Genomic DNA, 17,729 nt, shown 5'->3' on the forward strand with positions numbered 1-17,729 from the left:
TGAATCTTATAGTTTCCCAGGATCCAATGTGGGGTATCATTATTTTGTTTTCAAAACAGAGAATGAACAAATGTCCAAACAAAGAGATAAAATCCAAAATTCTAAACCTGTTCATCCCTCAAATGGTAAACCTTCGATGATCCAAAAATTGCTCCTTTCTCACTTGGCTTGTTAAAGCGAGTTTTAAGAAAACTCTGGAAATTTTCAAAACAAACATTATGCTAGTGCATTCCTATGTCTCTCATTTCTTCCTTGGTTTGTTCATGCCTTCTAATAGGCATTCTTTTTCTTCTTTTTTTTTTCCTTTGGGACCCCTACTTCAAGTCTAACATTTGTTTGTGGTCTAACATTTGACTGTGATGGAAAGACTGAGCTTTGGAATCAGCCAGACCCAGGCTCACATATCCAATCTTCCACTTATAATTGTGTGAAGTTAGGCAAGATACCTAACTTCTCTCAGCATCAATTTCCTCATCAGTAAAATGAAGAAATAGCACCCACTTCTCAATGTTACTGGGAGGATTAAATGAGCTAAAAAATAGAAACCACTTGGCTCAGTGCCTGACACTGATCAGTTACTGCATAAATGTTAGTTTCCTACCCCTTTGCCAAAATGACACTCAAAAGACAGTTCTAATGATATTTACAGACACATACATCTGTGTTTCTTCTTTTCAGCTTTTTACCTGTATTCTACTCTTAGACCTAATCAACTTCTCCCATGCTCAACAATCAGCAAGCGTTTCATTACCCCAAAGGAAAATAACTGAAATAATATTACATAAATAAACAGCCAAGAAGAGGCACCAAATTTCTGAAGAACATATTCAAAACTGAAGACACTCGAGAATATTCTCTGTAAAAACTTAAAATGCCTGAGCAGTTTAAGGAGAAGGAGAGGCAGTATTTATGCTGCAAAACTCTTTAAAGTACAACCCAATTTGATTCTTCATAAAACAAGCTTAGAATAATGAAGTATTCTCAGTGAAGACAGAGCAAAACGTTCACTGGGAAAAATCAGCCATCGCCCTCAAAAATATATATTAACGTAGTCAGGCTACTTTGCTTAAAAGAGCCCCAAGTGAAAGCGTAAACAAGTGGACTACAATTTCAGCAAGAAAGATCATGGAGATGTAGTCAATGTTCACAGGGAAGAAGGCTCTGGCTATATACCAGAAAGAAAAATAAAACATTTCTACCTAACATTGCAATAGGATTTTCATGTGTAGATAAACTTGTAGTCAAAATATGGCCACAGTTAACACAAACTGTAATTCACACAGAGAAATCAGAAAGCACACCAGGGCCTCCTGAATTTTCACTTTCCAACAAGTCACACTTTCTCAGTTTCGATTCTAGTCTGCACCGTCACACTGACAAAAGAGAAATAACGTATGTGAGCGACGTCAACCTGGGAATCAACCCTCATAACCTCTACACAGTCATTCAAATCACACTGCCTAGCCTTCAGGTATCCAGTTGTCTTCTCAAACCCACTAAACATGAACAGGGGAATGAGTGACAACTATGGGGTTCCATACGGGAAGACCCTCAATGTCCATTTTCACCCAACGTCACTAGCTGGTACCTACCCGGAAGGAATGAACGGAACCACTCCAATGCAATCCCAGCCACTCCTGCTAGTTCAAGCATTCGGTTCAGCATCACCTCATGACCAACACGAAAGCAGCTGAGGCTCTAATATAATCATCATGGAAAGTTGTCCCAAATCCTTCATTGGAGGAAGATCCTTCATACACACCAACGCTGTCTCCAAGCCATGCCGGGGTCTGAAACCAGACTGGAAAATATTATATATGTGTATATATAGTAAAACTCCCACAAACCACTCTTCTACTATGTCATATTTATTTACAGCTGCTTAACCCATCGTATATATATATTGCCTTCTCAAGGTGAAAATATAAACATTCAAGGAAAGATCCTTTCCATAGTAGAGGGTAAACTGAAAGCATATGAAGACCTGGTGCTGCCTGGTAAGGTAGTTGAGGCGGTCCCAAATGGAACATACTGTGTCCTGAAGGGAAGAGAGAAAACACAATATTGGTTTCCAGGGCTAATCTTCTAAACTTGGTATACAGGATCAAACTATTCTGATATTAAAAAAGAAAAACAAAAAACTTGGCTTTTTCAGGAGATGGGAAAGCAATGCCAGATTAACCCTTGAAGCTCTGTTTGGTATTACCAAACACACCTTTTTTTCCTGAATCCCACTGTGTGGACACCACTTTCATAATCCTAACTACCATCGCCTTGACTGCACAATCAGACTCGCTACTGATCAAGGACCTCTGGACTTCCTGTGCTTGCTCATTGTGCAGACAGGGCCAGGAATGGCTGAATGAATGACAACTTCAAATAGCAGAAATAATAAAAAAAGAAACAATGGAGGCCCAAGAGCTATTACATGTTAAAGAGCAAGAACAAACAGCTTTAAAAATATCAATTTTCATTCTCACTTCTTAATTAATAAGCTTTTGAAACAAAATGATAGACATTATATAGAATTTCCAAAGATTAACCAGAGAATGTACTCCCTTTACCTTCTTGAGACTTTTATTAGAAGATTAAATACTATATATTTCCTTTTTGCTTGCCCCTTTCTCCTAAACTAACGTAATACTGAAAACCAACACTTTCAGTCCCAGCACAAAATTTCACTACATTTCTCTATTTCCAGAATGTGTCTAGAATAAAAATTAAATGGGTTAAATCACCGCATTATTTTCTATGTACTTACCCTACATTATTATTTGCATCAAGTGAATGGCTATCTCATAAGACTGCTCATTATACATAATCTCATTTAAAATTAAAAGAGTTCTGTCATCTAATCTTGATTTCTCTTGCTCTACTGGCCAGACTCATCTCATCCTTGTCAGTTATGTTCAGTCTGCACTAAAATGAAAAAGCTCAGTAAAGTCCATCTGGTGCATGGCCTCCTCTACTCACTCAGTATACACTGTGGTTCCTATGTCAATTATTCCATTGATGTCAAATATCCAGAAACCTTTTAGAGAAGGTTGGACCTGAGATTTATACCAAACATGATACTCATCATATTTTTTGGAACACTCTCCACTAACTTAACTGCATCTAACAAAAAGTGGCATGTCTCTCATAAAGAAAATGCAAAGCATGAATGGATCACCTAGGCAAAGGACTCAAAGAATATTATACCAAAAGGGATAGACTACTTGGTTGCTTAGCTCAAACTTACAGTCCACTTGGCGCTTAGCAATATATAACACTTTTCCTCCTAAAATTTTAGGTCCTCATGTTTGACATATTGACCCCCTGTTGCATAACCTGAGGGTCTGACCAAGTACAGTAAGTATAAGAGTCTTCTCAAATCATCCCTATACAGATGTCACCTAGGATGCCTACAAGAAATATATGTTCAACCAAATAAAGATCTGCTGAGATTCCTCTATGATTTAGGAACTATGCAAGATATACAGACATGAGTAAGATATGTCACTAGCTACCCTGGAATTCATAGTTAAGCTGAGAGAAAGACATAGAAACAAAAGAACTGTGATAAAGATACATTAAAACCTCCCCTGGAACACAAAAGGATCCATATTTATATCTGGGAATCATAGGTAAAGTTTCCCAGAGGAGATGAAAATCTGCATCTTAAATGATAAATAGGAATTAGGGAGACAGTGATGCTAACAACCAACAGAAACTAAGGCATTAGCATAAATGTAATTTATAAGAATCTTGGAAATCAGATCACTACTCAAAAGTAAACTAATAGTTCAATAGACAGTAAAACTATTTCAGTATAATGGAAAATTCTTAGTATACTATGAACATTCAATAAATATTAAAAAGGGTAAAACTGTGAGAACCTTAATGACAGAAGCACACAAATAATGACATAGATTTTCCAAGAAAATCCTCATTTCCTACATATTTAAATGTAGATCTTCTCAGAGACAGCAAAGAGGTTTTGTTCACTAAAGTGTGTGCTCCAAAATTTCATTTTGTATATTTGAAGCTTCATAATCAAATTCCAAACAATTTGGAGGACAGTACAAATACACAGGAGTATGAGACACATCTTTTTCCCCAAAAACATACCAATTAGAGAATTAGCAGGAATTACTGACAGGATACTACATGTTAACATATATAAGTTTGGAGGGTGGGAAAGCAGAGGAAATACTACATTAATAATGCATATTCAAAAGGCTAAAGTGGCCCAGGTATGAAAGCCAGCTAGAGAAATACACCTTCTGAGTCACAAATAAGATCCCCAAAAAGTATCTCATTTAATGAAAAATAATTTACTCATTCATATGTTGTAAATCTGGATATCAAATTAAAAACAACTTGGCCTCTACTTCGTCAAATAACAATGGTTTTAAATCTTATCACTGAATCTGAGTTAAGAACACAGATAAACTAGAATCCCTTTTCCAACTTCTCATAAAATTTTAGATGAAAAAGTAAGCATTAAATAATATTATATACTCCTTATTGAAATGTGAACCTTTTTGCGCCAGTATGTCAAAATACTACTGTGAAATATCTCAGAATACAAATTTGACTTGACAACCCATTCAATCTTGATTAATTTTCCCTAAATTCCTAATAATGCAGTAAACAGTGAAATCTCATAAATCAAATATCTTACAATTGACATCACATTTTCCAAATTATTTTATCTTCATAACAACCTTATGATGCAGATCAGGAGTTATAATTTTCCCGCATTTTATGGGAAAGATAAAAAAAGACTGAGTGACTTATCCAGGATAACACATTATGTTAGAAGCAGAAATAGAGCTAGGACTCAAATTTCTATTCACTCAATCAGAAAATATCATGAGCCTATTATATGAAGGGCACCATGGGGAAGAGAGGGATCAATGAGACATGAACTCTACTATTAAGGAAATTGCAGTCCCGTTATAAGAAGAAAAAATTTGAGGGAGTTTATTAGATACTACAATAAAGGAACACACACATTATGTTATATTGGAATAGCAAAGATAAAATAATGAATTAAAAGTAAGAATTAAAGAATTCTTCACTGAAGAGGTGGTAAATGCCATTTGAAATGGGCTTTGGAAGTGCGTGGAGGACAAGAAATGGTGAAGGTCATTACAGGCTGAGGAGAGTCAGACTTGAAAATATATGGTACGTCTGCATAAAGTCAAGCATATAGGTAATTTTTTTTCAAATGTCAAACATGATAGTACATATTTTACTTAAATCAAGCCCAAGCCTGAGATTTAATTTTAAAATAGATACAGCAGAGGCTGGTAGTTGTTCCCCAATAACTATCTTTCTCTACAGTTAGGACTCCCACATTTTAGCTGTGAACATGCATCCTGCAATAGACTATACTCAACAGAATTATGAATCTGGAATTATGTATCTGCCTAGGGGGACATGGGGAAAACTGATGCACTCAACTTTCAGAACAAATCCACAAGGGGATTGCGTGTGACCCTTCTTCCAGCTGTTGCTTAAAACATGGATTTGGTGGCGAGCCATGTTAGACCATGGCAATGAGGACAAAATCCTAAGGATAACAGAGCAACAAGACAGAAGGACCTCGGTTCCCTGGATAGCCTGATGTAGCAAAATTATCTCAGCATTCCTGGGACCATATACCTTTAGACTGTCATGTGAGAAATGAACTTTAATTTAACCACTTATTTTGAGACTCTCTCATATCCATTCAAACTTACACACTAGCTTATACAAATAGGCTCTGCTATAAAGTAAACACAAGTTAAAAGTAATTTCTTGGATCCCAATTCTCAAAACCTAAGAAAATAATCTGAAAATATTTAAATTATTTGTGAAGGGTTTAACATAATTAGCTATAAACTGTAATAGGCTTTCAAATCTATTTTTAAATTTAACAACCCAAGGCAGTGGAAAGGTCAGAGATCAATATTATATTGTTAGTGAAGAATAAGACATATCATAAATTGATTTTAAAAAAATATTTGATACCTCCAAAATATATTAGGTTTAACCTCATTTAATCTGTAAAATAATCATTACAGAATTTCATACTGCATTGATATACTAAAGATCCATTTATAAAGAAAATTCAAATGAGTTATTAACGCCAGAAAAAAGAATCAATAAATGAAAACTAGATTTTTGCTATAAGTTCACCTTAGTTGACAATGTTTTCATTTACCCATTGGACTTCTCAGACCACTCAATTTTATTGTGACTACATAAATATTTAATTTCTATCCATTTTATTTTTTTATAGAAAACGGAGAAAAATTTAGTAAGTAAACATAAATATCACAATGTGAATAAAGAAACAAAGCGGGCTGTAAGAGTCCAGAGGGAAAATCGAAAAGAGAACAATGGGTGCTGGATCCTGGTTTGCATGAAATTGTCTGCAGGCAAATCTATTTGCCCTTTTGTCATCCTCATATTAGAGGCATTCCAAAGAATAACTGGAATAAGCGTGCTCAATAACATGATCTAAGGCACTGTGCCTTACTGAGCTCACTGGTTCTCTACCTTGGCCCACAGAGGCAGGAACGTAAGGTAGCCACAACCCCGCCCCCTGGTCTCATTGTTCTCCTTTGGGCAAGGTCTTAATGAATGCAAGGAGCCTATGAGGCCAGAATCGAAAACTTCAGATCAACATTTGAAGTATAAATTCTTATACAATCTCTTTTGCACCCCAGACTCCTGCCAACAGTGTTACAAATGTGTACTGGAGGCAAATAAAATCAGGTAATAGAGGGTGACCGGATCAATGAAAACCCATCACTTCAGGAAAATCAATTGAAAGACATGTCCCTTCTAACAGTACCTCAGAATAGAAGATTTATCTTCTTTTCTTTATACGGTCTGGCCTTCACTCACTATGGGGCTTTTGCACATTCTTCTCAAATTCTGAATGATCAGCCTCTTCTAAGTTTCAAGGTGAGTCAGACATTTACTAGTTCTATTATGGTGGACAACTCATCTTCTCTAAGCTTTAGTTTACTGATCTGTAAAATAAAAGTTTAAGACTACATGACCTGCAAAGTCCTTACCAGAAACAAAATGTTATAATTCTGAGTTAAACTTCATTCACGTCTTAGATTACATCCTAACGTTGCAGAGGCTGCTCTGAATGCCCTGTTTTAAGGAAGCTTGCTTTCAAATAAATTCTCAAAAGCATGGCTTAAAGTTGGGATGGTAATACAACAGCAAATGGCCCCTGTGTAAACCAGTCCTGACTTTACCAAAGGGTGTAACTCCTCAACTATTAGGAATTATTCAGCCCACTACTCTCTTATCACAAGAAGCACTTCTAACAAACCTAGAAATTGCCTGGGTGATCAGGTAGGCGAAAACTGAGTAAGGGAAAAACTAGATTTAAAACTTAGATACTTATCTACTGCTACACAAAATACTACAGACACTATTTCACAATTCCTCATCACTCTCTTATGAGAAAAGATAAGAATGTACCACTGTATCTAATATACAAACATTTATAAAACTTTGACAGTTAAAAGTTATAAGTAGCTGACTGAAAAGGATGGTGTTTAAAAACAGTCAATTAAATAATAAAGTCTTATTTTAAAAATCAACATTTCCAATATTAAGGATGGATGAAAGAATTGAGCAGCCAAAACTGTTCTAATTCTAAATAATACTTTTTGTGTTCCTGATTCAGCACTTTGCATCTTGGCATGGAGGTGTAGGGGAATTCCAAAATGATCTTTGCTAATCCTAACCCTTAAGAATTTAAGATTTGAGCCATTCATTAGACTATCCCACTAGCAATAACTTGTTTTAACAATTCTTCATGAACGCCATTTTTCTCTATCTAGCAACCAGCAGATTACCTTCAATAAACACAAATTAAGCAACAAATTTAAAAATAATCATTGTACAAATTGTTGTATTTCATGCAAACACGCTAGAGAAGAACTTGGTCAGGAATTCAGGCTAGCCACAGTGGTCTGAAGGAGAACATGCTCTCCCTGGAAGTTTTACGTATGCCTTTTGTAAAAACAAAAAGGTATAGGAAAGAGTAGTGCTTTTATACCTCCCAGTGGGAGTATGATTGACAGATGAGATGAGGATGGATGGATAAGTGGTCATGATACAGATTACCAGTAACAATAAAGAATCTCTGACTGTTCTCTGCTTAAGAAAATTTCTTAAAGACTGCAGTTTTGCTGCTTCTGAAACTATTCTCACTTATTCATTTGGGCCTCCTTTTCATCTCCTAGATGCATCTCTTAAAAGGAGAACAATGTTAATAATTTAGCCTCCCCTTCTTCCGCATAAGCATGGTTTAGTCATCCCATCCATTTGCATTCAGTTGTTTCACAAGCATAGTAACTGCCACCTTCTAAAATTGCCTTCTGGATTATCTACATTCTGTTAGCAAATATGCTTCAATTGGTCACAGCCAGTTTCCCAGAAACAAAAGTTTCAATCTACCAGGCCCAAATCAACAACAAAACGGTGAGAGTCCTATGAAGTCCTTGGTTCTCCCATTACCGTGGGATGTTTCCCACCCTCACATTATCTTCTAAAACAAACAGTATGAAGTCACATTTCAAATGTGTTGCTGCTGTCCATAAGCCTAAATCTTTGCTTAAAAGTCATCCTTCTCATATTGGACAAGTATAACAGATAAAGTTTATCTCAGGTTTTGCATCCCCACATCTAAATGGGTTACGGAAATGTTTTTTCCACCCCTCAACACTATTTACAATTAGGCTATAAACTGAAAGAGTCTCAACATACCTATGTACAAGCTAGACTTTAATCTCAGTGAGTAATATATAAGACATCTGATAATTAGAAAAGCTGTGTGGTAGTAGAGTATTTACCTAATAGAATCATATAACCAATACTTTTTTTAACCAAAATTTTATTAGGCTCAGGCTACAAGTATTTTAAAAGGTTAAGTGCAGTAGGTTCTGTATCAGATGTGAAATCCCAGGTTTGTCACTTGCTGGCTGGATGAACTTTCTTAAGTTACTTAATGTCATCTGCCTCAGTTTCTCTATCAGTAAAGCGGGAAATATAATAATATTAATCCTCCTCAAAGGTTTTTTTTTTAAGGTAATTCATATAAAGTCCTTAGTACTGGGCCTAATAAAAGTAAATGACCAAAAAACATTAGGCAGTCTTTTCATCATCAGTCTCCTACTCATCGATTTTCTTGACATACTACATAAAGCATAGTATCTTGGCATTCTGTCAAACAAATTAATGAATACAAAAATGGGAGTTAATTACTTCAATGAGCTTATATTTGGGATGTAAAGACAACCCTTCTTGACATGTTTGAATATCATACATTTTATTAAGAATTCAAGAGAGACTTTAGAAATTCCTAATTTAAAATGTTTTTCAAATAAAAATATAAAATGATTGTGCATTAGGCTAAATACATGCTTCACAGAAGAGAGGTTGGAAGACCTAACTAAATGGTCTGGGACCATACTGTTAAATCCTCAAAAGCAGGGACTACATTTTATTCATCTATTAATCCAGCAACTTCTGCAGTCTCAAGAACATAGCACGTGCTTAATAAATGTTAATGGAATGAATACAGCCTTAAAGTTTCCATAAAACCCCCAGGACCTTACACAGTGAGCAGAGTAGGCATTTAATAGGTATTTAATTAACTCCATGTTATGATATCTACTTTTCCACAACTTTATTTTCATTTCTCTGATGTCCTCTAATTTGACTGCTTTGCACCTGGCAAGGCTTTGCACCTACACACCTGAGTACTGTGAACCTGGCTAGAAGATGACTGCCAACAGACTGATGAGAGAGGGGAGCCCAAACACGAACCATGCACAGAACCTAGAACAGGCTTAACTTAAAGGAAAAAAAATAGTTAATAGAAATCAACTGAATTTCAGACAGAATCCCAGTCCACATTACCAATTTGATTCTGCATAGGCATCTCAGGAGGTGTGGGATAAATAGTCCTTAATTGTCCTGAGAGAACGAAGACTTATTCTTAGGAATTATGCACTGTAGCTTTTAGAAAACTTGGCTTAACAAAATGTCATAATTTTTATTCCTCTGAAAACAAATCAACTATAAAAAGAAGTCTCCTTGTCAGCATATCAACTGTTTTGCATTTGAATTATGATGTCAAGTTCAAAACAACAAAGCAAAACTGAAATCATTTAGGCATGTGGCAATTAAGAGTACAAGCAATGAAATGAAGAGATAAAGAGAAAAACACCACTTAGAAAAATATTAAATAAAATCACTGCAGTTAAATGCCTATTCCTCCCCAAAGATTTTCACCTGCATAGGATACTTAGAAAGACTCACATACAATGTAATTTTACATCCATTTCGGCTTCTATTTCTGCACTGAAATATTTATAGAGTGCTCAGTATTTCTGGAGTAAATTATACCTAAATCTTGATAAAGCTGAAATCACCTAAACTACCTTTTTTGTTCAATTATTTGGAAGAATGGGGAAAGCAAGCTTGACAGAATAAAAAGATGTATTAAGGAATGGCCATTTCATAGCTCTAATTGCATACCTTAGTGAATATTGATGCCTTGAGGGTTATATGCAGTCACCACAGCTATTTTTACCAAAGGCTTCAAATAAAATCCAAATCAATTTATGTTATGTGAATATACACATTATATTTGAACATGAAACTTAAGCCAAGCATTCTATTGGCTTATATGTAAGGAATAACATAAGAAAACACATTTTAGGAGTATGTAAAAACAGAAACACAGTACAGTGTTAAGTATATTGTTATGAATATCTTCCAATTGAATCAGATACTCAAAATTCTACAAACATTCTTATGGCATGCTATGAATTCTGGAAATGTAAAGTTCCATATTCTGAATCACCAGTTATGAAGTGAATTTTTGTGGACCCCCAAATTCATGCGTTGAAGCCCTAGCCCCCAGTGTGGCTGTATTTGGAGATGGGACCTCTAAGAAAGTGACTAAGGTTGAATGACATGATAAAGATGGGGCCTTGATCTGACAATAGTAGTGTCCTTATAAGAAGAGACATCAGTGAGCTCACTCTGTCTGCACACACACCCCCAGGAAAGGCCACATAGCAAGAAGGTGGCAGTCTCCAAGCCAGGAAGAGAGGCCTCACCAGAAACTGACCCTGCCAGACCCTGATCTGGGACTTCTAGCCTCCAAGACTGTGAGAAAATAAATTTCTACTGTTTAAGCCACCCAGTCTATGGTGTTTTGTTATGGCAGCCCGAGCAGACTAAGCCAGTCACTATGAATGTGAGCTCAATCTGGGAACCAGGATGAGTTCTGTTCCAAATCTATTATGCAGTGTGCAGCATTCTATCTGAAAAGTGCTTCCTCCCCATTCAGCAATCCAATCTTATGGCCTCTTATGGGACAATGTGATGATTGCCAGAAGTGCATGCAAGTGTGTGCAGACGTGCACACACACACACACAACACAGTTCATGAATGCCTCGTGGGGCTCTACTTCTAATTTCCAAATCTTGAAAAGATAATGGGGAAAGTTCACAGCAGAATGCAAGTGGTCAGCAGTGGCTGCAAGATCAGATGCTTGCCTGGAAAGGCTGAGCCACCACCCAAGTCCCGCTTGATTAGGGTTGTCCTAAGGAGTTGGAACCTGACCTTGTAGCGTTAACGATTCACACAATTATTTTTTAATTCAGGAAATGCTTCCACAGTAATATATAATCTTATCATCCTCCTGAGGAATTATTTCAATCACTTTCTCACTATAAAAAAGTAACTTTAAGAAGAAAGTTTAATTTATGACAGATTACAGTTATTTTTAAACAATTAGTGATATCCACATGTAAATTATGGATTCTTATTTAACCAGTTTTATACCATTTAAAACTAAATAATTATGCATAAAAAAACACATAATGCCCACAAACAACATTTTAAGTGATGTATTTTTGGAAGAACCAAACTTATATTAAAATGACCAGATAAGAAATTCAAAATCTCATGTAAACGTAAAGTATAATGCACACTTTCATCATTCATATCATAAAGAGTACCTTATCAGAACATCATGCATTTATTCAGATACTATGTGACTAGGAAAAAAGTACCATACTCGATTTCATCTAATTATCAACAAATATACAACTGACAACATGTTTTGATTCATAGTTTACTAGACATAATATAGTCTCTAGAATATTTTGGATCATCAGTTAAGAAATGCTACTATATGGGGTCAGCCCAGTGGCATAGTGGTGAAGTTCACGTGCTCTGCCTTGGTGGCCCGGGGTTTGCAGGTTCAGATCCTAGGCACGCACCTAGCACCATTTATCAAGCCACGCTGTGGTGGCATCCCACATCAAGTGGAGGAAGACAAGCATGGATGTTAGCTCAGCAAGAATCTTCCTCAAGCAAAAAGAGAAAGACTGGCAAAAGATGTTAGCTCAGGGCCAATCTTCCTCATAAAAACAAAATCAAACAAACAAAACAAGAAATGCTACTATAAATTGTAGTGTTTGCTTGAGGAAAAAAATGGATTTATAAAGAAGGATACCAGGTTTAAAGAGACCAGATGAGAAGATATTGCATTAACCTAGTTAAGAAACTACAAGTGCAAAGAATGAATGGCAAAGAGTGGGGATACTAAGAAAGAAAGATATACTTAGGAAGTAGATCTAACACTACCCAAGAATCAGTTGGCCATGGGATGGGAGAAGAGAGTTAGCAATGACTCTGATTGAGATTCCTAATCTGAGTAATAACAACAAGTAAAATTTTATGTCAATTAAGAGATAAATTATTCTAAAGGCTTGCTTACCCTCACTCATGTACACACACCCATTGACGCACATAAATATATACAGATTGCCCTATATTTCTGTTTAATAACACCATAGTCTCATTTATCCCTCTCTAAGTAGCTGACTGTGCACACCATTTATACAAGGAGAGAATTAGATGTTAGCAAATGGCAGGGATGACACTGTGAGTTAACACTATAATTCTAAAGTGCCCCAACAAAAAAAACTAGACCACCATTTCAGTATGAAAGGAAAAATGCCAACATGGAGTCTGGAGATAAGAATTGATTTTGCAGTAGAAATTATTTGTGTTTCTTTCTTATCTCTAGACAAAACATTTCAGCAGCTAGAAAGAATCATCTCCTATAGCACTAATTAGAAACGTAAATCTCACCAAGAGAAATGCCAAGAAATTGCATTGTTTGTCACTATGCATGGTAATAGAATTTTCTGACATTTTATCCCCCTAGAAAAATACATCTTTAACAAACCACAGTACAAAGTGAAGATCCTAATTTCAGCATATCATAACAGAGACTGCAAAACAAAAAACATGCACAACCTTAAGACAGGTAGCTAAAAACAAATTTATTCTAAGAATTATGAGCGGGAATAAAAAGTCCTCATTGATACCAGAATAATTACAAAATCTCACATTGTCAAGTCAATGTTCCACGTTGCAAAATCAAAAATATGTCCACATTCTGAGTAACACTAAACACAACAAAGGGTGTTTATAAACCTTTTCACCTGTCCCTACTGTGATATGTAATTATAAGCCGCTGTTCTGTAAATGGTTGATGAAATCTAACACAGATTGTTTTTTTAAGTAAAGCATCCATAATATCGTAAAAAAATGTACCTCATAAATATTGCCCTGCCTCCAATCCGAGAGAGGGTTTTTTTATTGCTTTATGTGGGGGTTTCTTGTCTTTAAATTGACAGCCTTGTCTTCATTAGAAAATTATTTACCTATTATCAAATAATATGAAAAGTATATCATGGTTCATGCTGCATTAATGACAGGTATCTTGTAATAATAATGCCCAGCACATAAGAAATTATCCCTCACTGATGAAAAGCTGTTCTGCTCTTGCTAGGTAAGTTTGGCAAGGCTCACTCCTTGACCCTGCCATCCTTGGATGTGTCACTGTAACAGAGCACCCATTTCTTTAGAAGCATCACTTTAAAAGTTACATGAGCAGAGAAAAACATATCCTCAGGCACCAAAAATCCTTCAGTCCTCTTTGTAAAGGAATCATAACTTCTGAATAAGCAAACCAAAAACAGAAAAGCAGAATTAGGACAACTTGAAAAGTCATCCAAACCAACACGGTAACTGTAGTTACTCCTCTTTATCTATGAACTTATTTTTAATTACTGCAGACAAGACCATATTCTACAGTAGCACCATTAACTCCCTGAGGAAGAGGGAATGTTTAATCAAGGCGTCCAAACAGGCACATTAAATATCCATCCACAAAAGCAGTAGACTGGAATATGCACATTCCTATCCCCTCCATACAAGCAACATGGCTGTTTGACTGCATCTAAGATTTTGATTATCCAAAAAGCATTCCAAACTACGATGTCCTATCAATTGCTGACAACGCATAAACAAACACAAAGGAAAAGAAGCCTGAAAACATTCAGAATCAGTAAAATTAGTGTGTAGATGGACCAGAATAAAAGTACATTGAGAAAATCATCTATGCTATTATATAGAAGGGAATTGAAACTTACCAAATACATTTTCATTAAAAAACACAATTCTAGGAAATCATGCTATGATCATACTATTAATTTTTTTCAACAAAAAACGTATGTTCTGACAATTTACTATATTCATATGCAATTTTTAAAATACATGGAAAGTACTTATTTCAGTCTGGGTTTTTGAAATAGGATTTAATCATACACTACACATGCCATCAATAACATGAAGAAGATACACAGAACATGAGACAGAAAAGTGGTCCTCTTTTTATCATGTCTATATAAAAAGTATGTAATTTAAAGCGTCACTTGAAAAGAGGAAAAGATAGCATAAAGTGTCAAGAATTTCATCTCAATCAAATAAATTAACTATCACATATACTGAACACATTCCAATACTCACATCGGCTTTGTCAAAATTACTGGTGTATTTCCTTATTGTCAGTCAAGTTTAACCCAGCAGCACTTACAGTGTTTGAAAACAAGCAACCGCACAATAACCTTACTTGTTCACAGATCATTTACTGGAGACTATCAGCAATGCATATATTTAATGGTATGGCCACAAAACTGTTAGATTCCTTTTGATTCAAACAAACTATTGAATAGGATGAAAAATACAACATGTAACATTGAAAAGAAGCTTCTAACTGTAAATGCAAGCCAAAGTCATCACTAAGTGCCAGCAAATTGACATCTTGAGAAAGAAGATTATTTACTCAACAAATAATTATTGAGTATCTGTTGAGTGCCAGGAGTGTTAGGTCTCCTGCCCATGAAGAACTCACAGACTGGTGGGGAAACGTCCAAGAGCAAAATTACAGCACAGGGAGGTAAACGCTCCGGGAGGTCTACCTGGCACACAGTACCGGACCCTCACGATACTTTAAACAAATGGTGTTCCTTTAAATCCAGATTCAGAATGATGATGGATAAAAACTCAACCTTCTCTTTCCTAGAAATGCTAGGTACCGTGGTGGGCTGCTCATGGGAGGACCGTTAACATGACCTCTCATCCACAGAGGAGGCCACCGAAGGGTTACGGCCACATTAGTAACTTTCACAACCGCTCCCCTGCATTTAATCAGGGCACATCACAAACCTGCACTTTAGAAAAACACATCATTAATAAATACCTAGAAATTAAACAGCTATGTTTGACCTTTTGATGAGGGAATTTCTAAATGTATCTTTACTTAAGAAAAATAGATATAGTTACACTTCATCTACTCAGCTACTTCAAATATTTGGAAAACATTTAAGACCTTGGAAGGTAGCAAAATAGTACATTAAGTAGGCAAAATAAATGTCAGAACCTACTCCCTAAAACAACATACAAAACTTGTAGGAAAGCCCAAAACTCACTCAAAATCTACCTACTTTTATTTTAGAGCTGATTCTAATAAGCAAAATAGAATTAGAAAACAAGGGGAAAATGGTTATAGATAGACCAGCCAAAAGAGGTGACGGCTCATAGGAGGAAGGAGATTCAAAGAAATGTAGAGAGAAAGGAGAACAGAAAATGCACAGTCTGAGGCCTTTCACTGCAGAACTGATTTTAAGAATAGAATTTAAATAAACTATGGTCTCTTTCTCTTCCTACTCCCTTTCCCATTCAACTTGTGCATTTCTTGCAGGTACTTTCAATATTACCGTACTGGTTCATCAGCATTCGTAACAACGAACATTTCTTTTGCTTTACAGAAGGACACAAATGGCGAGGGTGTGGAGGGAGGGTTGTATTTAGAGGAACATGAGGTTATGTTTTCCATTTCAATGTTCTTTACTCTTCAAAGCTGTTTTATTTTTTGTTTTGTTAACTATGTCTGCTTAAAACCCTTTAATATACCATTCTGGGACGACCAGCATTTTGAAATATACGAAGTAATGCTTTTACAATAATAAGTATAATTAAAATGCTGTTCAGAGCCATGGTACAGGAATTTTATATCTCAAGGTACATAACAACTGACAGCAGCGTAGTCACTCCTGTGGAGAAGAATATCATAAGGAACAAATTTCAAATGTCTGCTTATAGGAGATGCTTTTTATGTCTGCGTTGGCAGATTCCTCTGGCACAAAGCCCACATTCAACAGGACTTGATATCCTTAGATTTTTACCCCTTCTTCTCTTTTGGCTGTAGAACAAACATTTTCAGCGCTTTCTAAATGGCATAAATATTTTCAGGGTTTTTGATGGGCAACAAGGAGAAAATTAATTTCTAGTTGTCCCCATTTTGTTCCCTACCTCCTCACACTGACATTTGGCTTAGAAGAACAGATCTCTAACAGAGCTGATAGGCTCTGTCAGCAACTTTTCTCCCTACTGTTGCCTCCACTTTGTGGGGAAACAATTATTGCAAACACAGTGTAGTTACGTTATCTCAGGCAGAAAAAGCCTCCAAAATAGAGATGGAAATCTGAGCCTAGGAGTCCTATACCCCGACAAAATTGTGATGTTCATGGATCGAACTTGCAAAAGATGCATTTTAAACAGCCAGAGGCCGTTGTCACCCACACTTTACAGTTACAGGAGTTATAGGTAATACGGATTTTTAGCAAAAGTTGGCCTCAGGAGGATATTCATTTCTCTCAGCAGTTCTATTTCAGTATCAATCAAAACATTTGAAAGGTAACTCAGCAGGTTGAATTGTCACCAACTTTCAACCGCTGTGTGCTCAATGGCTTGCAGGTAGACAACTTCACACAAAAAAAATTCACTCTATGTAACACAGATGATACATACACATATGACAACTCTATGGTTATTTTATCCTGTAGCAAACTTCTTTTTCTCTCCTTGAGTAATATCATCAATATGGCCCTAAACTACTGACAAAAGCCAAAACCATAAAACTAATAAAGAAATAAAAATAAGGGATCATCATAGATAAACAAAATGTGGTATACCCATACAATGAAATATTATTAGGCAACAAAAAGGAATGAAGTACTGACTTATGCTGCAACATGGATGGACCTTGAAAACATTATGCTAAGTGAAAGAAGCCAGTCACAAAAGGACACATACTGTATAATTCCATTTATCTGAAATATTCAGAATAGGCAAATCCACAGACACGAAAAGTAAATTAGTGGTTTCAGGGGCTGGGGAGAGTAGGACATGGGGAGTGGCTGCTAATGGACATGGGATTTCATTCTAGGGTAATGAAAGTGTCCTAAAATTAGTGGTGATGATTGCACAACTCTATACTGAAAACCACTGA

At 36.0% G+C, this 17,729-nt stretch overlaps 1 protein-coding gene across 1 annotated transcript in view; it reads right to left on the bottom strand.

Moving 5' to 3' along the window:
• The window catches only part of ASXL3 (ASXL transcriptional regulator 3), a 164,094-nt gene that overhangs the window by 114,408 nt on the left and 31,957 nt on the right, over positions 1-17,729 (bottom strand). The gene's annotated exons all lie outside the window — the stretch shown is intronic.

This window comes from Equus quagga, chromosome 9 (genome assembly GCF_021613505.1).
Source record: "Equus quagga isolate Etosha38 chromosome 9, UCLA_HA_Equagga_1.0, whole genome shotgun sequence".
NCBI lineage: Eukaryota > Metazoa > Chordata > Mammalia > Perissodactyla > Equidae > Equus > Equus quagga.